The 26031-nt window shown below is 44.9% G+C and overlaps 1 long non-coding RNA gene across 1 annotated transcript in view; it reads right to left on the reverse strand.

Annotated features, from left to right (window-relative positions):
• Positions 1–26031, reverse strand: part of LOC147658131 (uncharacterized) — a 211672-nt gene that overhangs the window by 97296 nt on the left and 88345 nt on the right. The gene's annotated exons all lie outside the window — the stretch shown is intronic.

The following is a 26031-nucleotide window of genomic DNA, read 5'->3' on the forward strand; positions in this document are numbered from 1 at the left end:
TATACTTGTACACATTTTTAACTACATTTATATATAAAACATACATATCACCATGTATATACGTACAATTTGTTCTAATCTAAATTAATCTCAACTTCCAATCGTACTTTATACTTATCTAAAAAATATTCCATACCTCGTCCAATAATTAAATAAATGAAAATGATCTTACGATCTGCACACTCGATTGCAACGCATTCAGGTTGCAAACGATCAAACCGGTTAGCCAGATAACGGGCTGGACCGAACGATTTTCAACGTGGCCGTGGTGATTAATCGGATTTCGCGTGGCGTGTCTGCGAAATTTGCCGTGGCATTTATCAAATTCCGCCTTTAAAAACGGATTTGTTACAGCGGCTCGTCCCTGGGAACCTGGCATAATTCATCCTGTAAACCAGGCTGTGCTTAATTGCACGTAGCCCGACCGGTTAACGATTTAATCACGGCGTACAGATACGCTCGCGAACGATGGGAATCGAACTCGTCGACGATCAATCGGCCACCAACCAATGTCGAGGCAATGTGAAAGTGAAAGGTGTAGATGATAAATTGACAAATTGAAACGCTCAACGAGGGCAAGAATAAGATTCTAAAATCGATAATTAAATCGCGGACTCTTTTCGAGAGGAATCCAACAAGCTGTACCAATCCGATTTCTTTCTCGCCTCCAAGGTTTTCAGGAAAATCGTGGGAGATCGGTCTCGTTAAACCGAAATCACCGGTTAACCGATTTGCGCTTATATATACGAGACGAGCTGGAGAATCGGTGGAGGATGGAAGGGAATGGAGAAAATGAAAGAAAAGGTATTCTTGGGTCGAGGAGCGATAGAAAGTCGGGGAAATGGTAACGAGCAGACTTGATTACAGGAACAAATTGAAACTCGATCCGACTCGTTTGTTGCGCTTTGTTTTGTTACGTTTCTCGATCTTGAGACGCGCTTGCTCAAACTGTTTGCTTGATATATATGTATATAATTCATAGCAAATTTCTTTCCCTTTGATAAAATTTATCAATCAAAAATACAAAAATATTTCCTATATCTTGGCAAAGATAAAACGATAGAGTTCACTTAAAACTTTCATTTCTTTTAATACGCGTCTCGCATTTGTCCTCTCCTTGTCTCTTTTTGTCAGTCTTTTTTCTTTTATCTTTCCGATTTCTTTATCATAAACAAATCGTTTACTTATACTTTCACGATTCCATCATTACATTATTTCTCGAATATCGGGCGCCGTACAGAATTATGATTACTTGGATCAATAAATAAAAAGGAATAATATACCGAATATATAAAATAATATAACTATAAATCGCAAATATTTATTACGTACAATACAATTATATTCATGATAACAAATTTAGTATTTCAATTCCTTCAAATTTGAAGGAACGATGCTTAAACTTCTACTTCCCTTCAATTTATAAAAATATTATACGCCAAAAAAGATAAATCCTTCCCGATTCGCAATTTGAAAATTCATCCTTCATCCCTTTATCCACCACTTTAAACGATCCGTCGAAAATCGAGGTTACAGGATACATGATTTTTTCCCCCTTTCTTTTTATTCGAACCTATTTCATCTACGCTTTTATCGAGAGGAAAATGGCGGAGGAGTGGCCGGGCCCCGGTTAATTTACGATTCATAGAGACGAAAAGCCGCCGGTTTTTTGGCCATAGTTATTTTCGAAGCCAGAATCCGCCGCACGAAAATTGGCGCGGAGGAGCTTCCTGAATACTTCCTTCCGGTTTTAACGCGTTATTAAGCGGGGAATTTTTGCCAGCGAACGCGCGTTATAATTCATATTCCTCCCCCTCCCTCCTACCCTCCATGTTTCCACGCCGTCACATTCCGCAATATCTTCCCTATCGCCGCGGTTTGAAAGGCTCCCGTTTGGGAGACAGCCGTTTCAAAAAGTGTGGGACAGGCCCCCGCCTGATCTCTTCGAGGGACTCGAATTTATTCACCGAGCAGCGTTCCGCGTTTCTCGAAGGAATCAATGTTTCTTCCACTCCCGCGATAAAAGCCTCCATGATACTTGGGAAGCGCGGTCGATCATTTAAATATTCATACGGGAACGTGGAAAGAAAGCCCTTCGTGGAACGAGAGTAACCACCACCGCTTCGAGACAGGGGAATGCGAATGTTTCTCTTTTTATGCATCGGGGATGCGAATGAAAACTTCAAAACTGCTTGGATTGCAATGTATCGAGAAATGGTGAAACTTCGATAGTTGTTATTATTCGTGTCGCTATCTATATATACGAACGAGGATGGATATCACGTATAAAAGTGTAATAGGGGAAAAAAATCACATTGGAAGAAGAAATTCGAGAAGTTTGACTATTATCTGCAATGATAATAAGTGAACTCAGTTTCGACGTGAAATAAAGAATTTTAATTATTTGCCAAGTATAACCGTCTTGCCTCTTCATCTCCAAAATCATTTCATCCCGATTGAGTTCACAAACGGATTTACTAACCCTTTCTTAACCCTTTCCCGTCACTACGCCCGATTATTATAGTTGCTCTGCATAAGACGATACGACGAGCGATTCGAATTATTGCACATCGAATATCTTTGAATATCTTTGAGCAACGATATTTTCAACACCAACTTGTGCAGTGACACGTTGCAAACGCTGACGATCTTTCTCGAGCACATCTTTGGCGGAGAAGCCGCGAAAAGCGAAAAGGTTAAATACACGCACCACTTCGAAAAGGGATTTCGAAAATCCGTCCACGTCGTTGAATGTTCCGATAAACGCGGCGAGAGAAACCTATTCGAATATTCACCGAGTATTTCCCAGAAACCCGAAACCCTTGTCCGAAAAGCGTGGCATCGGCCATTTTTCCCCCGTGGAAAAGGTAAACTTTCCGCTCAAACTATACGCGCAAGCTCTGTCCGCGGCGAAACGTTATCGAGTGCGCGTCTCCGCGTACACAGAAGCGCACTCTCCGACAACCGGATCCGAACGAGTCGAATTAAAAGAGGGATCCTTTTGAAACGCGCACGCCAGCTTTTACACTTCGATCCTCTTTTTTCTTTTCTTTCTTCTTTTTTTTTTTTTTTTGCCCGTGAATACGACAGAGAGGGAAAGGGGGTGGGGCTCGTTTTATTCGGAAAATCGAAGTAACCGTTGTCGCGAGGCCGCCATGACCTGTCCGCCCGCCTTTTTCCCTCCCCGCTTCTCCCCCTTTTCCCTTCCTTTTTACCCCGTTAAAGGTGTCAGAGTGAACAGGAGACGGAACGAGGGAGCTCGGCTTTGCTTCGTTTTCGTACGGGCCAATGTTTAGCTGCTCTTCGCTACTATTTTTAAATAGAAGTGCTCGAAAAAACGAGCTAATTTTCAATTAATCCGATGCCTCTTCCCTCGCTTGCTCCCCTCTATCAGCGACTGTAATATTCTCCTCTCTCTTCGAATGAACGCGTAATGAACTTCGGTAATTTAGGAAATTTTCGGAAATTTCCCTTTTAGAATTAGTACGCTCTCGTTTCCGCTACACATCGTGGAATCAACAATTCGATGGACATTTCCATCGAACACACCTCTGGCTCGCTTCTTCGCTCGTCCGATTGACAAGCGCCGGAATATACATCCGCGTTATCAAAGTTGGAGCGTAGAACACTGGCCGTGCATAAGCAGGGAATCGCGTCGAGGAAAGATCCGTGGCCTGAATTTTGGCCGGGCTAAGCCGTGAACGAACGCTTCGAGATTATTCCTCGGGGTTGAAAGGAGGGGGGAGGGGTCGCGGCCGACTTGGCGAACGGATGCAAAGTTTACGAAGTTGGTCGGATCGTTAGTCGTGGAGGTTGGGCTGTATCTCGCGCGGAAAGATAAGGACTCGGATGAGGGAAGTTGCATTCGGGGAAACTTGTCTCTCGGAGGCGACGTCTCCCCTCTGAACGGCACTTGCGGGCTCACGGCCGCGGAGTTGCCATTTTGGCCGGTCGCTTCTTCCCTCCTTGTAATCTCCGTATCGCCCTCGTGCCACGCCACGAGGGGTCGCGCTATGTTCGACGCGGATTCGAGCATCTGCCTCGAAATATTGGGTGCGCGAATAAGTTCTTCCTCCCCTTTTTCCAAATTCAAGATTTTATCATGCAAATCTACATGCTACAGGATTAACTATAATCGCTTGACTACTCTCAATCTTTCGATTCCTCTCGAACTCGAATCTTCGAACGAATTAAAATTTCCAAATTTAAATCTTTGGTACCACGTTCAAGAAGATAGCCAGCGTTCTCTTCCAATGGTGCACAAATTTTGATAGCTTCGACACTTGATTTGTTAAGCTAGGAATGCAAAAAGTAAGCGCGAATGAAGTACGCAGGATTGGAAACTCTTCTAAAAACGGAACCAAGTAATTCGAATTCGGTCAGAAGTTCTGATCGTAGAAAAAAAAGGGGAAGGGATTTATTTGCACACCTAATAGATATATATATAACTCAATAATGTCGCGTAAAAAATTGTAGCTTTCTAATAAATCAGAAAGAAACTTATATTCCTCCGTTTTAACATTTTTCCCAATGTCATTTCAAAACTTTTATCCGGAATTCGGATTAAACTCGTTCGTTTACATTTGTCGTAGAACGCACGAGAGACGCGATGCACAACAAATATTATAATAAAAGTTCTGCGATCGAAAAGTCCACCAGAGTTGAAAAATTGTAATTTTCTTTCTAACGAAAGAAAATTGAACCGCTTGCAACAACAGCTTGGCGGCTTCCTTTTAGGATCGACGCCGATTCTCGCCTCGAAGAAGAGTGATTAAAAGGCGATCGGAACGGAAACGTAATTAAAAGAGATTAGCAAACAGAGATATTACACGGAGGCGAACGCGTGCAAACACGTTGTAATTATGCTCCAAGCCGTTATTGCGGCACCGTTAACTCGTCCGGGGGATGGGCAGATTTTCGATTATATTTCCAGCCTCTATTTTCCCCGGACAAATACGCGTTATTTGCCCGGCATTCGTTCGTTACGCGCAAACAATAAAGTCGCGCCGATTCTCGTAAATCGGTACATACAATATATACATATATACACATACATACATATATAAATACACGCGTGCTAATGATAGAAGCCAATTAAAGCCGAGCATCCGTTTCGATATTTACGATAGAATCACGCGAAACTCGAGTCGAATTTCGACAACACGACGATTGCACAAGGATTGAATGAAAACGCACGAAAGGGAAAACGTCTACGGACAGGGTAGTACGCGCGGGGGTTGAGGAAGGAGGAGGAGGAGGAGGAGGCGGGAATCAATCTTTCAGACCGACTCGATTCGGCCGACTTCAAAGCCGACTTTCGAATCGACGGCTCGTGAATGGCCGTCCCGGGCGAGAAAGGGAAGAGGGGAGGGCGGATTCGGGGGTCACGCAACACGGCGTAAACGTATTCACGTGGTCTTCGTGCGGGGAAAGGAAAAGGACGCGGGGTGTGGAGAGGGTTGCGCCACGGGGGAGGGGTTTTCACGCGAGAATACGGGAGACGTCACACGGAGTTCCGCCGTCGGCTCGTCTTTGTGAAACTTTGGGACGAGGTTTCGCCGACAAACGTCGAACGAACAAACGATCGATGAATACTCTCCGCCGAACTGGGCCAACGATGGTAGAGGACTTCTGAGGGAGGCCGCTTACAGGTGGAAACGCACTTGTCCACCGTAATAATTTTCAATCGTTTCTTACCACCACTTTCGTCGTCCAATTTTTTTTTTTTTTTTCTTTTCTTTGAAAAGCGTTGAAAAGAATTCTCGATTCATCTCCGTCTCCACATTAGCGGAAAGGATTCGGTTTCGGGGAAGGATCGAGGGGAGAAAAGGGGGAGCAGTAGCCGAGATTTGCCGGCGAAAAGTTGCCGATTTCCCACGGACAACTTCCTCGGATATTCGCCGAATATCGATTATTGCGTGTCCGTAGACGGACAGACAGTCGAGAGACGAAGAAGAAAAAGAAGCTTCCACTATCCTTTTTACAACGGCGTTCGTCAAAACCGATCAAATATTCCTATTGTTTTCTTACGAGTGCGATCCGTCGAAAAATTTTCCGAGAGAAGAAAGAGGATCCCCCGAAACGCGAGAATACCATCTAGTTTTCATTACGTTCGAAAACGATCAGGAGATCATCCGATTCGTTTAATTCTCCGATTTTCTTCGAGGAATTACGACTATATATTATATCGTGTATTCATAAACTGAAAGGGATATGTCTCCGCAGACTCCACTAATGTAAATCCAATTCTAAATACGTTGAATTGTGTAACAAACTAGTTACATACGTGTATTTTACGTGTCTGTTTTTCGACGATTCATTTACAGGCATTGTTGAAAAGAAGGTGAACAACCTTGGTTGACAATCCACACATAGCGGTAGAAAAGCTATAACATTCGTAAAATCGAAAAAAATTATTTTCAACTGAGATATTAATTCTATCGTATCTTATAAACTAAACTATCGTTATTACAAATCATAATTAGCCTACGCCTATTACGAGAAAATAGATAAAAATTTTTTAACGTTACATATCGATCGTTGGAACAACGTCTGAATTCTGTGCATCGAGCTTTTCTCGTCTCTCTTTGTAATCGTGATCGGATGAACGGTGCACAAGTTCGCGTTTATAAACACACTTGCGGAAGAATGCTACTTCCAATCGTTCCGTTCGACTGTGCACGCGTGTGTACGTGTAATAATTCGAAGGACGAAAGAGAAGCGACGTGTCGGATGTGAGAAGTCGGCTTAACGAACCGGAGGACACGAAACCGGAAGCAAGGAGCAGGCACAAGAGAGAGACGCGCGTGATTCGAATGCGGGGGGAACGGTTACAAAGGCCGGATCGCGCGAAAAGTTTCACGCTCGTTATCGCGTCTATGATCGCCGAAAAAGTAGCCCGTGGAACGGAAATTGATCGGAAACGACGTTTCTGACGACGCGAGGGTATCGGCGAGGAATCGGCAACAACCACCCCTCTGCACATTCTATATAATAATGTCCCATTCCAAGATGGAACTTCGTCGCAGTGCAGAAAGTAGCAGCAGTCGAGGAATCTTAGCTAGAAAATTGCCGCAGTACGTCACGTGAGGTGTTCCCCTTACACGAAACTACCACCGCCTCCTCCTCCTCCTCCTCCTCCATTACTCGCATTACCCCAACGTTCCTAGCGAAGGAATAGAAAGTGTTGTATTTGCACGCTTTCGAAAAGTCTATCCTCCAATGATAGAATAACTGGCAAGAAACGCGATAATATTCGAATATAAGAATCCCGAAATTTCGTACCGTGAATTTATCTATTTTATATTCTCGAAAGAGGATCTCCATACGTGAAATCCTCGCACGATACCCGAATGGATGGGACGAGTTTCGGGACCAAAGGAAAACTGGTGGGTGTTATCGGGGGGCGGAATTGGCCGTTAGCCTCTCCAAGCGCACTTGTGTTATCATCGGATGGTAACAGCAGCTCGGCTAAAAGCATCGGCGAAAAATAGCGAGGCAATTAGCTAATAAATAGCGGAGGGGAGGGGAATAACGTGGCTCTCGTCGATGCTGGAGGGTTATACTCGTACTACTTGTTTGCCGCGACGCCGCTTCCATACGATGATGATAACGTTAAATAACTCGTTACGAGATCTCTCGCTCGCGCGTGCGTTGCCTTCCACGATAATGCGATCCGGAGAGGGGGGTGGAGGGCTTCCGGAAATCGCTTTCTATGGCTCGTTTCAGCCGCGGCTGCCTATGTATCGCGCGACGCGCCACCCCGTAACTGGTGCATAATGGAGGGAGGAGGAGGAGGAGGCTTCGATTAATATGGGTATCGACGTTTCGCCGGAGCCACGATGACATTTCACCTCTCTCGATTCGGCCTCGATCTCGACCCTTGCACAACGGTGATTCGTTGATGGATTTCGAATGGATGGAATCGAAGGATATATATATATGTGTGTATATGTGTGTGTGTGTATACGAATCTTGGTAATTTTATTTACACGCGGTGTCATTTCCCTTTTCTTTCTTGAAAACGATTCTTCTATTTTTGATTTTGTTGTCAATTTGCGATATTTATGTTATTCTTGCCTCTTCTTCTTCTTCTTCTGGGAAAATATTTTTTAATCGGATTATACGAATGAAGGAAAAAAGGAAAAGGGATATTTTTTTTCAAGAGAGTTAGAATAATGATTTTTCGTAAATTTCACGGTAATTTCACGGTAGTTTCTGAAACAATCTGATCGTTAACAGAGGTTTATTCTAATATCGTGGCACGATAAAAAAAAAAAAAGCCGTGCAATTCCGATCGTTTCCCTTAAACGAATCGATTGAAACGGCGAGAAATAAGAGACGGTCGGCGAAATGGGTTAAGTTGCAATCAACGATGCGGAAAAGCAACATCGTAAACGATCTTAATGCTTTTACAATTATGTGCCCGCGAATCGAATCGTTTGCTCCAATCGTTCAAAACGATTCTTAATAACTCGATCGAACATTTTCAATTTTAACGGAGCAGCTATTACTATTTATTTCCTGTTGTTACCACCGACGATTTTAACATTTCCAAGCGTTGTTATTATGATGTGATGTGTGCGCGTCACATCTGTCCACACCGTCGAAATCACGAACTCTCTTCAAAGTTTTACGATATCGAATCGATTTCGTAATAATCGATAGCGTAATAATTCGAACTCGACTCGCGTCGATGCGTCACGATCGGCCATTTAGAGAGACGAGCAATAAATCTTACGAACGAATTGCCGAATTTTTTTCAAGGGAACGTCGAGGCTTGATTTTCGATGCGGATTTATCGCTATTATTTGAATTCTCATACAAAAAAAAAAAAAAAAAGAAGAAAAAAATCATTAAAATCATCGCCAGAGAACGGCGATCTATCCTTCCACATCGTCGGTAAATTGGATTGATAATAAAATCGTCGATATTCGAAATTGCGAATAAAAGTTTATTACGTTTCACAAGACGGTATCAAGGATCGTTCCTCTTTTACAATCTATCTCGTTTTTCGTCCAAAACACACTCCGAGAGAGTTACTTGATTCAGAGCGGAAGTTGCTGCTCGATCGCGACGATTCTTTTAAAGACCTTCTCGAAGATCTTTCCTTCCTCGAACGAAATATCTATCTAATCCATAAGCAGTTCGAGTTCATCGAACCTGAAACGAGAAGAACGCTAATCAACGTCTAAGGTTAACGAATAATCGTAGCCACTCGAAGACGAGGAGGAGAAGAGAAGAGGAGGACAGAGGAGGGAGGGCCACGATCAATGAGAAATCGAGAGGACCGATTGCATCCTCTCCTATTAATATTGACGTACTGGCTGCAGTATCTCTATATCTCTATTGAGTATTCAGGGTGAGGCGACGCGTTTGATTGGCGCCTCTGGGGTCATTTCGATGGATGAATGGTTCCTCTGTGTGGTTCGACCCTTGTGTCACCGTGGCTCGCCGAAGGCTTTTCGCGCGCAAAAAAGAAAAAAAAAAAGAAAAAAGAGGAAAAAGAAAGAGGAGGGAGAGAGAGAATAGGAAGAGAGAGGCAGATAAATAGGAGGAAAATTATTGATCGACGATCTCGCGTTTTCGTACGTCCTCCCTTTTTTCGACTAATCTCTCTCTCTCTCTCTTTCTCTCTCTTCCACCAATTTTATCCGTCACCATCCACCCCGTGACACTTTATTCCACGATCGCCGCGAAGAATCCCGGATGGGAAAAATGGGAAGAAGTCAGGAGGAATTGGAAACGGGAGCGAAACGTCGACGGAAATAGGGCGCATCGTGAGACGAGCTAAAAGACGCGATCGTGAACGTCCGAATATTTTGTCGTGGTGGATGGAAACGAAAAGAGAAAGAGTCGAGGAGAAGGGATAAAATACGAATCTTTCGTTTATCATTACACGCGTGGAAATCTTGCGGATCTTTTTCTCGGGGTAATCTTTGCCCCTCGAGGATTGTTCGGATAAAGGGAGAGAAATCGTTAGAAATGGGAGACTCAGGTGCGCTCGAGGTGATGGTCGATCCTATCGATCGTTCGCTCACGACGATCGAATCGAGTTTGTCCTGGAGGAGTTGAACGAGGAGCCTTTTCACGGACAAAGCTTCTTCGAACAAAATTGATTTAACGATTTGATTCTCGAAGAAACGATAAACGGTGGGTGTAAATATTTCTTTAAAAAATAAGCGCAGTAATTATACGGATCCAGTTGGTAGTTATATGGACAAATATCTAATATACGAAATATCAAATGAATCGAGATAAAAAAAAAAAAAGAATCTTAGCTTAGAATTCGTATGTAATGTAACAAAATTCGCGGGGGAAAGAAAAAGAGATGCACCCTCTTTTAACGAGGACAAGACTCCCCACGAGGCCCTCGAGAGATTGTCGAGGGGGATGTAGGTAATTAGACATCCAGGTGCCCTTTGCTTCTTCTGCCGCCCCACGAGCCAGGATCTTCGGGATCCCCATTGTCCCGCTTCTGCATTCACCGATTCGATCACGCTAGGCTAACTCCTCTAACGACCTGACGCGTCGTGTCATTAATGATTCGCCGAAATCGCTCATCTCCTCACGGAGGAACAGTCGCAGGTGCGAACGCGATTTTTTCCCAATTTTTTCAACCGATAGTCGAGCAACCGAATAACCTGATCATCCACAGTTGGATCCAAACTGTGAGAGATACGACAGATCCATAGCCTCTGTTCTGTTCAAAGACTACCCCGAGAAAAAGATCCGCAATATTTCCGCGCGTGTAATGATAAGGATAAATTTTGCGTTTCACATCATGGTAACGAAAGATTTGCTAAGATTATTAAATGGAATAGTGAGTTAAATATCCTTAAGTATAGATCGAGAGAACTCGATAATACATTTGTATCGAAACAACTTCCTTCTCCTTTGGCAACAATAAAAAGAAAACCTCTCTATTTCATACGCTACACCAGAGATTAATGTTACAACCCTCGATGAATACCACCCCGATCAACGCAACGTCTCCCATTTCTTCCTCGTCATATACACAACAATCGAGCCGTCTTCTATATACATCTATCCTCCGTATCCAACGGTGCAGATCCCACAAACAGCGGCCAATAACTTTCCCCATTCTTACCGCGTCAAGAGAGCCATTCCCTTCCCATTCATTTACCAGGAGCGCGATTTCTTCTCGATGCCTGGCCATCGAGAAAGGAGAACCGAAAGGAGACAGAAGGCGAGGTCGCGCTTCCGGCCGCTTCACGATTCACGCTTCGACAGCCAAAGCGGAAGGAGAAGCCGGGAAGAGGATCCAGGCCACGGACAAACGAGAACGCGTGCGTGGTGTTGGAGAGAGATCGAGGGTTGCTTGCCTCGTCGATACAATGACTGGACGCCACCACGCTTCGCCTCGTCGATAGTCCACTAACCGAATTTTCGAACCCGAAAACTTTGGGAAAATCGCCCCCCGGCTGTGATTTACACCGCCTCCACCATCCGGTATTTGCACCTTTGTGTCGGAACGAACAAACAAACAAATATTTTCTCCTGTAGAAGAAAAAAAAAATGTATATATGTGCCCTGTTTTTCCACGCCACCAATTCTTCTACCAACGATGAATCCTGAATAGAATCGAAAAAATAGTTGAAACGCCGTCTTTCTTTCTTTCTTTCTTTCTTTCTTTTTTTTTTTTCGATACAAATTTTTCGACCAAACCTGAACCAGCCGTTGAATCGACTGGTTTAATTATACCGAGTTTTCTCGGTGGAAAGCTTTCAACTTAGTGCGTCGATCGGATTCTTTTCTCGAGAAGTTGTTGCTCCGCGCGTACGATTCTGGTTACTAACCGTGTAACCGCACAAAGGGGAACTCATCTTTGTCGAGCGCGGAAGAAAGAAAGTTAATTCTCTTTATCTCGTGGAGAGGGAGAGTTTACACAAACCGGTCCTCGCCGAGGCGACGACAGGACACCTGGCCCGCCTCTATAATGGCGTCCCGCAGACTCGTCGTCACAGGCCTTGGATCTCTCCGGAAAGCCATATCCACGGCACAATTATAAGCTTCCGCTTGGCCGACCGTCTCACTCCACCCCTTCTCTCTCTCTCTCTCTCTCTCTCTCTCTCCACCCCCGTCTTTCTTCTTAAATTTGCCTCTCTCTCTCGCGCCCGCGCGCGCGTTCTGGGCGGAGCTCCTTCGACGATATAATAATCGACGAACGAAGAACGAATTTATTATAGGTGTTAGTTGTAGCACAAGAATTTCTCTCCAACAGCTTTTGTAGCCCGCGACAACCACATTTTTATACAAGCGGTTGCCGACATAATGGACACGCTGGGTCCGTTCCGCCTCTTGGAAAGGATCGGTGACGTCGAGACCAGAGAGAGAGAGAGAGAGAGACGTCTCTTTGTCGGGACGACGACTTAGGGGAGGAGAGGAATTTTGCGATTCTTCCTTTCTTTGTCGATCGTCCGCTCGACTGGGGGACTGTAGTGGCGCTTAATGGTCGAAGAGTGTGGAAACATTTGTCCGTCCGACAAGAAGATCCGTTCGAAGGTACTCGTACCAGTTAATAGAATATGAAGTATTTCGTGAAAATTGGCAGAGAGGTCTCGATGCTCTCCGCGCTTTTCCCTTTGTTCCCTCCAACGACATCTTTCCGAACGATTTCGTGGCATCGAGAGACGGATCTAGAGGGGAAAGGAGTCGAAGGGAAATCGAATCGACGTTCGAGTGGGGATTGGCTAATTCGCGGAGTCGAGTGCGTCTGTTGTCGGTTCTTATGCATCATCGATCTATGAATTAAATTTCGTTTAATTCGCGATTATACGAGGCCCAGCCCTTGGACGACTCTCTCGAACAAGGGCCATCCTCTCTTCTCAGCCCTTTGTACCCGTCGGTGGAGGCCCTTCGAGCCTCCAAGCAGCATCTGGAGCCACTCGAACCCCTTTCGAATTATCCTCGAATCGGCCGTGTCAATGGAACCCCGCTCGGCCCTTTAAAGGGAGGGAATTTACCGCGAGAATCCAATTACGTAATATCGTGGCTGCGGTTCCCCGAAGAAGCATCCGTGATCCTCGACGACAGAGGACCGAGCCATGGACGAAGCCGAAGGAAAGGAAAGGGGGGATGAGGGGGATCTTTGGTGAACAGCTCCGAGCCTAGCATCCCTCCATACCGACGCGATGTATGGGCCAAGCCAGATGAGAATAACGCGCATCTCACGCTGTCCTGACTCCATCTGCCTACGTGGGTGCCATTCTCCACCCTGCGATCCGGTCTCCTACGAGATCTCGCTAATACTACGCGTGGAATAAATATCTCCCGTCTCTTTGTGCAGTTTTATCTTTTCTCTTTCCTTTTTCTTTTTTCTTTTTTTTATTCGTTAGAACGTGTTCGCAGGGAGAGTAGAACAATCGGAAGGTACGTAGAAATTTTCACGAAATATTCTGTTCCATCCACGTTGTTAAGATGATTCGACATTTATATCAATTACTGAAATCTGTATCATCGTTTCGTTGCCAATCCGAATAAACGAACAATTTACCGATCGAGATGCAATCGTTTGCTCGCACGGCAACACGGAAGAATTATCGTTTATTCGCTTCATCTTATTCGAAAATTATACGTTATATTCCTCGCAAACATTCACGGAGTACGAGATAAATCGGATACGGATTGCGAAATGGGAGCGGAGAGGAGCCGATTTTTACGTGCGAAGTCGTTATCGGCGACCGTTCTCGGCCGACTAAGAGAGGGATATCGAGCATCCACGACGTCGCTCGCGTTATCGCAACATCGAAGGATCCCGCTCGCTCCGTGTAACTTGGATATTACGCGTGCCACGTTGCATGCCTCGCATCAAAGTGCTCTCCACTTCTTCCCAACAAACTTGCGAAGAAAGTCCCCAACTATTTCCCCATAAGGTTGTTTCACGTGAAGGAGAAATAGTTCGATGGAAGTGGGTGTATGTTTCAGATATGCGCGAGACATTCCTGGGGAGGTGCACCACGGAGGAGGAGGAGAATCAATCGGAGATGTTGGGCGGGCGAAATTTTTCCAACTGGAAAGAATTTGAAAATCGAAAAATCCGTTTTTTTTTTTAATATCAATATTGCAAAATCAATCAGAAACCAATCGATTTTATTTAAAATTTGACAAGTTAAAGGTAAATCGAATCGATCGACCAAATTAGAAGCGGTTTGTGCAAATAAGCAAAGGAAGAGGTGCTTCGAATTATCGAACGAGCGATGTTTATTCTCCCTTCCCTCCCCCGCCATCTCCTTTCCTGCAACCATCCACGGTCGCGGCTCGTTTCATTCGGCGGACACGCGGGAATCTTGGGCTTCGTTCGAGGAATTAATTTGCTTTGTGAGCTTTGAAAGGGCGCTCGATGCGGTTGCTTGCTTTCGAGGATCGCGTAACGGAGGGAGCAGGATCGAAAGCCGACAGACACGCGAATAACTTTTAAATACGATTAAGATTGCCGTTAAGAGGATGATATCCCACTCGAGTCCCCCCTCAGCTTCCGCCGATCATCGTGTATCCGGTGCGATGGGCCGGAAACCGGTTTCCCTTCTTTCGCTCGATGAAAGCTTTAGACGTGATCCCTTAACGAAGCTTTCTTTGTCCTGGCTTTCTTGCGATAAAGTTTAATTCGAGAATACTGGTCGAAGCTTCGTGGTATTCGTTACAGAATAATTATGTTTCGTTTGATCGTTCAGTTTTGGATGGGATCTCGAAATAATATCTTTTAAATCTTGGAAAGATTGAAAAGATTCTCGAGGTTAGAATTTAGAGGGTTTGAGTAAAGATAATACGACGAAATATAATTTTCTAACTTGATACAAGAAATGCCAAGTATCGTATTATTCTCGAGTTTCGAGAAACAATTATATTATTTTACGAAAAAAATTTTAATTCTTTCTTCTTCTTGGTGGAAGCTTCGTGGTTTCCTTTGATATAATAACATCGTTCACTTTTCGATCTCGAAATAATATCTTTTAAATCTTGGAAGGATTAAATTATCCCATCTCCTATCTCGAAAATTTGAACAAAAAATGCCAATATTGAATTTCTAAACTAAAAATTATATACTTTATGTAAGAAACTTTGATTCTTTCTTTTTCTATTAAAAAAAAAAAACAGAAATAATTCTCTAACATATGTTTAAACGCTAATATCCGTACTTCATAGACACACACTTCTTGCTCTCGACGAGAGCCACGGAATTATGGAAGGCGAATCGATATTGCATCAGCACGTGTCAAATCCATCGAAAAATTACAATAATCCGCGATTAATATTGCACCAAGTCTCCATTAAGAATTTACGTCGCTCGCTCGATCGAATTAATTGAAAAGCTCACTTTCGAAATTTATTCCGATAAAACTTTCGATAAAAATTATTTAACCGTCATTCGAACTGTTCCCATCCGCGAAGTTCGATGCCCAAAACGGTTACTTTCGCCTCAAGAGCGACGACACTAGGAATCCGAATTCCCGCGAGAGGAGAACGCTCGTCTGCCTTCGCCGAGATATATCATATCGAGGCATTCGAATGATCCCCGGGTATTCGAGTCGCGGATTCCCAATAGGGGAGGGTTGCTCGAACACTCGTGGAAGAAGCGTCGTCGTTGCTGGCTTTCGAACGGGAGGACGTTAGTGACGCGTGGCTACGTCACGGCGCAACCAAAATTGCTTAATTTACCATGGAACCCGTCAGGCTAAGAAAAGGAGGAGGAGGAGAAGAAGGACGAGAGATAGATCGTGGAAATCGTGTCGAGAATGGCGGGATTTAAAAAAGGCTCGAATTGATATTGAGACGAAATTGAGGATTTTCCTTTTTTTTTTTTTTTTTTTTTCGATTCCATTTCAACTATCGTATTTTTTTTAACGGAAATAACGAAAGCATCCGAATTTGGAAAGCTCTCCTTCCCGTTTTCAATTTGGATTTTTAATCGTGAAAGAGCGTACACGTAGAAAAATATTTGTTGTTCCAATCACAGGAATCTAAATGAAACTTTTTTTTTTTTTTTTTTCCCCCCCCGGCTCGAAACGATTGTATATAATACACGTATCATCGATAGCTAACTAACTCGTGGCAAGTTTAAAATAAATTCGATTCGAATGCCAATTCTTTTTACTTTTTTCTTTCGCGCGCGATATCGCGAAATTTCGAACAAACGTTGCGAATCATTTGCTCCGCTCGGAAAATTATCTCGTAACTGGTATCGATCTGGTTGAAAGAGGGAGGGGAGATATATATATATATAAAAATGGAAATCTCGCGCGACGCGTTGAAATATTTCTGGCGGAAGTTGGATACATAGAAGCGTGGCGGCACGCTTTTCCACCTTTGAGCGGCGTGTACAGTTTATGCGCCGACCCAGATATCGGGAAAGCATTACGCTCGATGAAGGGATCGCAAAATTCATAATTCATTCCGCGGAGGAAACGAGCGAAAACTTTTCCCTTCCGTGTTTACGCGCCTCTCAGAATTAAAATTGAGAATGGAGAAAAATTCTTTGGGAAAGAATATTTCGATTCCGCTCTCGAGTTTTTTTTATTAAGCTTTTTTTTACGAAACAGATAAATTCGAGATGTTAACGATTTGGCATTGGAAAATTGCAAAAAAAAAAAAAAAAAAAAAAGATAAAAACTGCAAACTGCACGAGAATATCGAGACTTCTCTCTGTTTCTCTCTCTCTCTCTCTCTCTCGTTCGAAACTCGACCTTTCGAATTTACGTATCTACAAACGCGGCGACACGTTTCAGCTTCGATTTCGGATATCGAGCAGGATACCATCGCTTTTCACCGCTTTCTTCCGTACCAGAAATCGTCGTCCATCTCGATAACTATTCATCCCTTCCGATCCCTCCTCCTCCAGCCACGACACAGGACCCACCAATCCCCCAAACGAGTTCGTCAACCAAAGCCAGAAACTTCGATTCCTGAAAACTCGTCGGTTCGATCGAAAGATATCTTCGTTCCATCCATCCTTTCGGCCAACCTTTCTTTCGATCGATGGAAATCGAAACCGAGGGCGAATCCCTTCGAATGGGAAAGTTTTCAGGCGGAGGAAAGAAACCACCCCCTCCCCCCCCCTTCCCTCGTTTAAGAATCGCACGACTAATAAACCGCGACCCCTTCCGACACAGAGATTGAATTCTGTCGCGAAACGATAAACCGTTGGCTGTGCTGTATCAAAGGATCGGTAGATATCGGCTCGGTTGCAGCTACGATCCACGTGGACAGCCGGGTTCGAGAGAGCGTTTCGCGTCGTTGGAAAATGGCCGAGGTCGCTCGAGGTCGGGTGTGACCCGCGCGTCTTTTAATCGACGATCGTTCAAGGGGGAGGGGGGGAGGGGCAGATCTGTTGCGGACAGATGGGACCGTTGCCCGCAGACAAAATCTCTTCCGATTTTGTTTCCATTGATCAATCAATCGTTTCCATCGCGCGACACGCTCAACGCGATATTTTATATTCCGTGAAAAATAAACAAACCCCGTTGTTTTTCCCATGTGACGTGTTCACGCACGCTTTGAAAGGCTTCCTTTACACGACGACAACATCGATGCGCAACTCGATTGTATAAAACTCGCCCCGTATAAAAATCCATTTGTTCGTGCATTGCACGAGGGGGAGGGCCGCTTGAAAGGAAATTTGTTTTTCCGATATACACGAATTTCCCTACCTCGTTAATAAACGAAATTATTAATCTCTCGTGAGGGAGGCGTTATCGTTAATTATCCTTCTCGCGATTCGTTCTTATCGATGGATGCAACATAATCGTTCTCGCAGGAAACGAATCCTCCTCGAATCGGATTAAACACGAGCTTACGCTTTCTCCACGGATTATTTTTATCGTCGACGATTAAACGATCCTCGAAACGGTGCGAAACTGTTTGTACGAAGCTTTCCCTTCTGTGGATGGTGTACAGATAATTTTCGCAGATACGTTATCCCATCTTTCTACGAAGACTTTGTCGATTACGCGCCAAAAGTGAATAGTTGGCGCTTCGAATGCGGATTAATCCTACTCCTGTTCGTCAAAAAATACGTTGCTCTACGTAAGCAGTCTTCATCAGTCGAACGCCTAATATATATATATATATAAATTAACTAGACTTTTTTCCCCTCTTTCGCTACTCCTTTGTCCATTTCCCAGCTTTTAAGATAGCCCTCTCTCTTCCTTTTTTCGTCGACAATGACGACAGGACTTGGAACTCGGTTAAAACGATTATCCTGTCGAGCTCGCGAGCGCGGCAAACGAGGCCACCGAAGGGAAGGGCTCCCTTTGATCGACACCTTAATCAAAGGATCTAGGTCCTACGTGGTAGGTGACCAAACCAGAGAGGGAAGGCCGTATCGTAAAATAACTCTCTCCAACACGACCTCTCCATGTTTTTTTCATCGCCACCCCCATTCCCCATTACCCCTTTCGAGAAGGTGTCGCGAGAGAGGGCCGCTGTGTAGTCAAAGGACCCGTAGTAGCCCCACTGGCTAATTCGATAATGCACCGGCATGGGAGTGGGCGCGCGCCATTCCAACAGGAGTCGAGCTTTGATTCGAACGGTTTGAGATTACAGAGGGAACGAGAGAGAGAGAGAGAGAGAGATTGGACACGGAATTCCTGCCACGGGAGAAAATTAGCTCAAGGGACGCCGCTTACCGTCCAACACTTTTTCCACGAATAATTCTTCGAGTCTCTCGATCGAGCGACGACAACAGAATCTGTTCTCCCGATAATAGAGAGGCGGCTCTGGAGGACGAAATTTCATAAACTCCTGCTTAAAAATCGTAATAATCGTTATTAACCTCGTTACCCTCGAGAGGCTAAAACTAAAGAGAAGCTTTCACGAAGCTGCTCGCCGATATAGAGGAAGAAGGGGGATGGTTCGAGCGGGGGATGGTCGTGTGCGTTGAGCGATACAACGCTCTCACACACACACACACACATGCTCTCCTCTGCTTCTTTGTGTCACGAAATTTAACGGGCCGCTCTCGTAAGCGCCCCATTAAACCGGCAGGCAGGCCCTCCCCTCGTCGTCGCGACGAAAGCCGCCAATTTACGGGCCCCCGCTCGCAGCCGAGGATGCGGGAAATCTTGCGGGACGTAAAATGGGAAATGGAAGAGAGGCCCGTCTTCCTCGCCCGCTTCCTTTGTTCCCCCTTTAACCTCGCGAGCCGCAACATCGGCAAAGAGCCGATCCCTCAAAGTGTCGCGCGGCGAGGGGAAGAGACGAGAAGAGGAAAGGAAAACAAGCGGCGAGGGGAAAAACGAGAGCGAGTCGGTGGCTTTGTCCGGCTGAGAGCCAGCCGGATGACGATACTACCAGTTCGAAGCTAATTATCGTCGGCTAATTAACGAGCATTACGTCGTGTGGCCGCGTTCGTTCGTTATCGCGCAATCAAAAATTTGGACCATCCCCGGATGCAAATCCCTCGTTCACCATCGTAATGCCTCTCGTTCTACATTTCCCTTCCTCTTTCTCTCTCTCTCTCTCTCTTCTTTTTATTCTATCTCTTTCGCTTCTTCCAGTCTCTTCTTTTTTCTCTTCTTCGAGTGTTACCGCGTCATTGCCGCGAGATTTACGGAGAGGAGATGAGAGGGGAATCCAGCGCGAATCGACGGCTTTCGCGCCCCTGTATCGCGATATCGATATGGCGAATAAACGTAGAAAATCTCCCCGTGTCGAGGCTTTTTTCCCTCCCACTAGTCGGGCTTAACTAGCGCCACCACGGATCCGAGAACATATCGGACACGAATCCGCGCGAGGATTTTGCATTTATTGGTCGTCGACGATGACGAGGAGATTTCGTTCGTAAGAAATCTCTTAAGAGTCTTGTGAATATCTAAACTTGAAAATTTTTTGAAACTGGTATACGGATAATTAACGAACTTCATGTAATTGTATAGTGAATTAAAGTTATTGTTGTATTTTGAAATTAAATAATTTTTCACACGATGATCGAACCGAGCAATTTGTTTAAATCGTTCTGCTTCTTCTTTACAACTGCAAGATGGATATCGAGGAACGCGAATTCGCGAGTGAAATTTAACTTCCTCGACGTACGACATTCGTCTGCGCACTAAACTCGAGCGATCGTCCTCCTCCCGTCGTGTATTCGTTCGATTAAAGTCACACACGCACGGTCGGCCCGTGTTTATCCACGTTCGACATTTATCGATCGAAAGTCGACGAGCGAAAAGCCGTATTAAATAACAAAATTTAAGGCCCGTTATTTCATTTCGCTCTTGTAATCTTTGTTGAAAAAAAAGCGAAAAAATATTTCGAAATCTTTTCGAAAAAAAAAAAAAGAAGGAATTTAATTTCACAACAGTTTACAACGATTCATTAAAACGTTGAGAAGAAAAAAAATAAAAATAAAAATTGCGCCCTCGGCCGTTTTGCTTTCCGATCGATTAGCCGTTTTTTCTCTCTCTCTCTCTTTTTTTCCCGTGGTTGATCGTCGCCGCGAATTTTCACAGCGATAATTAACGGGAGCGGCGCGCCAAGGGAAATAAGTGATCGCGATCAATTACGATGCACGTTAACGGCGTAACCGATTTGAGGTTTCATTAACTCGAGTAAATTCGAGGCGCGTATAGGGGGAGGGGGGGCCGTGTGCTTACCGCAGTTCCTCACGGTTCTCCATTATTCCGAAGTGCTTCCAGCGGTAATTCCAGTCTGGAGAGAACGTTCGGTTGCAATTATAAACGCGGCCAGCCGGATCGAATCCGAATGCGTTCCGGTTAACTCTGTTCTAGGCCTAGAGCAGGGAAAGAGGATTAATTTCGAGCAACTCGTTCCCCTTTAAAATTCCATGAAACGACTATCGCTTTATTCATTTCCCTTCCTTTTACCACGGAACTGTCGTGCGATTGATTTTTCGACACTTAAGAAGACTTGACGCCTATCGTTTCTCTTCTCGAAAGGATGGCGAAGAATCTTTAAAACACGCGTCGAACGAAATTCAAGATTTAAGATTTAAGAATGGCATTTATACCATTTGATGCTCCAGTAACCAACAAAATTCCTCGTTTCTTTTTTTTTTTTTACGACACGCAACTTGGAATAATTTCTGACTGGATTATTATTACACATTTGAAAAATTTCGTCGTCTCCAATCACATTATGCGAAACCTACGTACGGTTCCAGCTACCAACCAGAGTATGGGTATTCGAAACCTGAAAGGATCGAGCGATCGAGCAACGGTGCACGATGAAAGTGAAATTCGTGGAGGGAATGGCGATGCTCGAATAGCGGCGAGTTTCCTCTGCGCGGGCAAATATTCTAACCGCTCGTTGCTCGATCGAAATAATTCAGGGTTGACGAGAGAGAGAGAGAGAGAGAGAGAGAAAGCGGCGGCTTTTAGCTCGGAAAAGCTCGCGCGCGTTTTGCCTCGTCCTCGCTCGAATTGTTGCGATACAGTGTGTTCGATCAACAAAAATATCCGTGGAACGTTCTCGCTGATTGACTTTCTACTTGTCTCTCTCTCTTTCTCTGTAGATATACACTCTATACGCGTATATACGTATTTTTTTGATCGAATCTTCTTTTCCTTTTTTCTTTTTCTCCAAAAGAAAAAAAGATCCCTGATGAATATTAATTAAATTCATTCTCCCGACGATTCGATTCTCGAAGATAAGCGAACGAGTGGAATTATCGGCTTTTTCTTCTTCGATCGTTTCGTTCGAATCGATTCGTAACCACTGCTTATCTTCCGTAAATTTTTTTGAATTTTAAAATGTGGATGGATAGATGGAAAGAGTCGGTGGAACGTAGAAATCAGATTCCTTTTTGCTCGTCACTCGTCGCTTCCTTGTTAAAGATAAGCAACCTACTAAGGGAGAAACGAAGAGCTCGAAGGAAACCGGGCCAACTTTGTTCCGGAGGAGTTACATCCTTTAAGGAGTAGCGAAAACGGACGATTGCAACTTCAAAAGCTGCTTAAGAGGAATTCTAATTAGAGACGGTATCGGGGGCGGAAAAAACAACCGACGGGAAATGGTTCTTCCTTTTTCTATTCTTTTCTTTTTTTCTTCCTTTTTCGTATTACTTGGCATCCTCTGAAAATATGTCAGTTACGAAAATTTCACCGATCCGCGAAATCTCGCTCGTTTCGTTAAAAACTGTTCTTCTTCCCTTTTTTCTCTCCAACTTCTTTTCAACCCCCAGAGAATAGGTTGGATCTATTGATTTGCCAATCAATTGGGACGAACAAAATCATTCTCAAATATCTTTTTTTCTTTTTTCACTTGGACATTGTTATACGGAATCGCAATCAAGGAAAGACAGTGAAATTATTAATAATTTCAAAGCTCTCGGCGGAACGAGAGAATAAGAACAAGTGATTCTCGAAAATCTTGGACAAAGTTTTTTTTACTACCTCGAAACCAAAGCGTAGAACCAGGCAAGGGAAGGGAATCGAATACAAAGGGGGGAGAAAAACTCCCTGCGAATATTGAATTTCCCGATAAAACAAGGGATATCGCGGGGGTAGCCGGCCGACTTTGGTGGGTGGAAAATTTAATTTCCAAGATTACGAAGCCCCGGCGAGCGCGAAAAAATACGACAGAACGTAGAGTAAAAAAGAAAAGAAAAGAACTCAAGAACTTGGAGAAACCTTGCGTTTCCGCGTTCGATTCCAAATACCAAGACCATGTCCATTCGATACGCGCCTCGTCGTGATTCTTTCTTCGTCGTTTCTTTTTTCCCCTCCTTTCGTCTACTTTCCTCCGCGCGTTAACCAGCTATTCATTTCCGCCTTGTGGATTCGAGGATAGGTGGAGCGCGATTTCGCCAATTTCCCCCTCGCTCGAGTCGAGAAGGAGAGCGAAATTTTATGGATAGCCATCCGTACCCGGATCTCTCTCGGTTCTTCTCCCGGAAGAGGATCGAAGAATCGGCGGTGGATAAAATATAATGGAAACGCGGGACTGGATCGCCTCTTCCCTTTTGCCTGCCTCGAATCAATTGCTCGGGGCACGGGCACATTTATTAGAAACAATTACCTCGAGGGGAGGAGAACAACAGGGTTTACCTTCCCTTATTACTTTCTTCGTTAGCCGGGGGGTTGAAAAATCGGGGCGGCTCGAGTAAAAAACGACCGGCCGTAAAATTTCGTTCGAGATCCACCACCACCCCGCCGAGGAGGAGTGAAAGTTTCCATTGGAAGGGAGGGAGAGGGGTTGGAAAAGATTTGTTCGAGAAGAGAGATCTTGCTAAATGGAGAAATATAGAGGGGATCGTACGTTAACGCTTAGGACTTGGCCGAGGTAAACGGGCTTCTAATCGGGGAATTCGACCGCAATTCCTACCCCCGCACGGGGGATTAGATCAGCGTAGGAGAGGAGGAGAAACAAGGTTAACGTTATTTTTCTCAGAGACCTCGTTTTATCCGTTCTCGAGCGGATCGTCGATTTAATTCTCGTCCGCCCCGTCGAATCGTTTAACCGGATTAAATCCTTTCAACTTTGTTGTCGTTGTTGTTGGCCAGCTCGCGACGGCGCGACGTCTCGTTAATCACGGATTCGAATTCGATCAGTTTTCCCTCTTCAACGATTCCTCGACCTTTTTTTCTTTTCCCCCCCCCCCTTCTCTTTTTTTACGAAATCGTTTCCGTCTTAACGAGTTCCTTCTTTCTTTCTTTCTTTCTTTCTTAAAGATTCGCGATACCGTTGAAGGAATCGGTGTTGCCGTCGAGATAAGAAAAAAAAAGGAAAAAAAAAACGCGATGAGAGATGGCATTTTTTTCTCCCGATGGAAAAACGGATGGATTATCGAGAATCGGGGCGGTAATTACGGCTCGATAGGGGACGACTGTCATTACGAGGGGATAATGAAATACGGCGAGAGTCCTCGAGGTTTGGAATCGACGGCTGTCCGTCGAAAATTGATTTTCCCGACTCGATGAAAATTCCGCGATGTCTCGCGTTCGTGACTCCGTGCAATTTCACACGCGACTTCGAACCCGACTTTCGATGATCGCGGCAAAGAATCACGCAACCCTCGACTCGGCTTCCGATCGATCCTCGAAAAACGCGTACGTGTTCCAAGCGCGAGTGTGTACAGTGCATAAAATAGGATAGGGAAGGAGGTCGCGGCTAAAAGATAAAGACTCTGATCAAAATTTAAATCTCGAAATTTCGTCTCTGCCCGCGCCACGTTTCCCACCGAGGGGAAGAATCCTCGAGATACGAGAAGAAAGAAGGCGGCACGAGAGTAATCGCGAGAGTTTCATTTCGGTCACGTACCGCCACAATCAAATGTGCGATGAAAAAAAAAAAAAAAACCACCTAGCTCTAGTTTCAGCGAATAGAGAAGGAGAAGCATCGCGGAAAGTTTTGGAAAAAGGGGGAGGCGCGATCTTCAGAAAAATCGCCCGAACAACATCGGGGTTCGGACAGAGATTTTCCGCGCGAAGGAAACTTTCCTAATATTCTCTCCTCGTAATTTTCTTCTCTGTTTCCACCCCCGATCGCAAAATTTTCGCTTCTCCCCCTTAATTCACCCAAACGGTAGAGCCCGACGAGTCGTTTTTCCCTCCAACATGACGTTTGCGATCGATCACAAGCGTGGAGAGGGCAAATTCGAGAAAGAAAGAAAACCTGCTTTGCATCCCCTCCTCGAGAAACTCCTGCTGCCCTTCTCGCGTTAACGAGAGAAAAATGTAAAAGCTGCGAAGAAAAAGAACGTTTCGTTTGAAAGATCGATAAGACGAGAAAGGGAAGATTTCCAAGCAAATCTTATCTCGAAAGTCGTTCCTTCAATAACGTCCTCGACGGTGGTACGAGCAAGTTATTACGCACTCGAGCAAGCGGCAAGCCGGCTTCGATTCCGTAGGACGTGTCTAATGGTAAGCCTCTTACGGGGGAATAATTAAACACGATTTGTCCGGGCGAGCGAGCGAGCGAGCTCCTCTCAGACCTCCGCTCGAGATCGAACCCCGTCGAGCAAAGCGCGGCGAGTGCCCAAGACGCGCCTCCCCCCTCCCTCTCCTAAGAGGATTCCGCCCGTTATTATTGCCGAGTGACCGAACGCCCGATCGGAAAAACCGTTGGCCGTTGGATAACCATCGACAATTCAGGCTGGACAAGCCTGATAATTAATCCGGTGGTTTCGTGAATTAGCAATATCTCGAACGAACAGCTTCCGCTTTCGATTCCTTTCTAATATGCATGACCGTATTATTCGTTGATATCGAATTAATTTACCAAGCGTCGAAGGGAATTTCGTTCGCGGTGGAAAAACACGATCGTTAATTTTTTTCTTTTACCGTAGTATCGAATCATCGATGATTGAAAGGAGGGGGGAGAGAGAAAAGGCGGATCTCCACGTTTTCTTTCCTCTCGAAAGGAAGGAAGCCCTCCTTCTTTCTCCTTCTTCGAGGAGGAGGAGGGATTTAAAAAAAACGCGTCGAACCGATCGAATTGGCGTGCGTAGAGGAGGAAAGAACGGCAAGCAAAGCTGAGCCGCGTCAAGAGGGATGGGTAGACATTAATTTGCGATCGGCGTGCATAAATCTCCGCTTAGGGCGCGCGTTTGCATAGGGAGCGAGGGAGGAGAAAGAAAGAAAGAAAGAAGGAAAGGGAGGGGGGAAAAACGTAGAAGAACGTAGCAGATAGGTAGATAGGAGAGCCGTGTTTACCTCATCAAATTCTCATCTGGCGAAACTTCGACGAGGAGCGAAAATCCGGCGACCGATCGACTCGTCCCGGTGGCGCAGAAAATTAACAAACACAGGCGAAAAAAGGGGAAGGAAATCCGGTGGAAGAGGATAATATTCCAAAATTAATCGATCGAGGACGATGATCACAATTTGACCACGTCGCTCGAATTTTCACCAGAGGAAACTCCTGAAATACCTGTACACACGCGTTTCTATTGTATTTAAGGATTACGAGTCGAGTGAACAGTTTTTGGATTTTCAAAGCTTCCATCCAACCCTTCCAACTCGAGCTCTTGTTCGGAGGAAGCTCGATGCAGGGGACGGACGGTTTTCGAAATGTCCAAGCAAGTTGGTTCTCACGGTGCTCGAGCAAAGAGGCGAA

Source organism: Apis florea, unplaced genomic scaffold (assembly GCF_048593485.1).
Source record: "Apis florea isolate Af1SG1 unplaced genomic scaffold, ASM4859348v1 contig_2350_pilon, whole genome shotgun sequence".
Classification (NCBI taxonomy): Eukaryota; Metazoa; Arthropoda; class Insecta; order Hymenoptera; family Apidae; genus Apis; species Apis florea.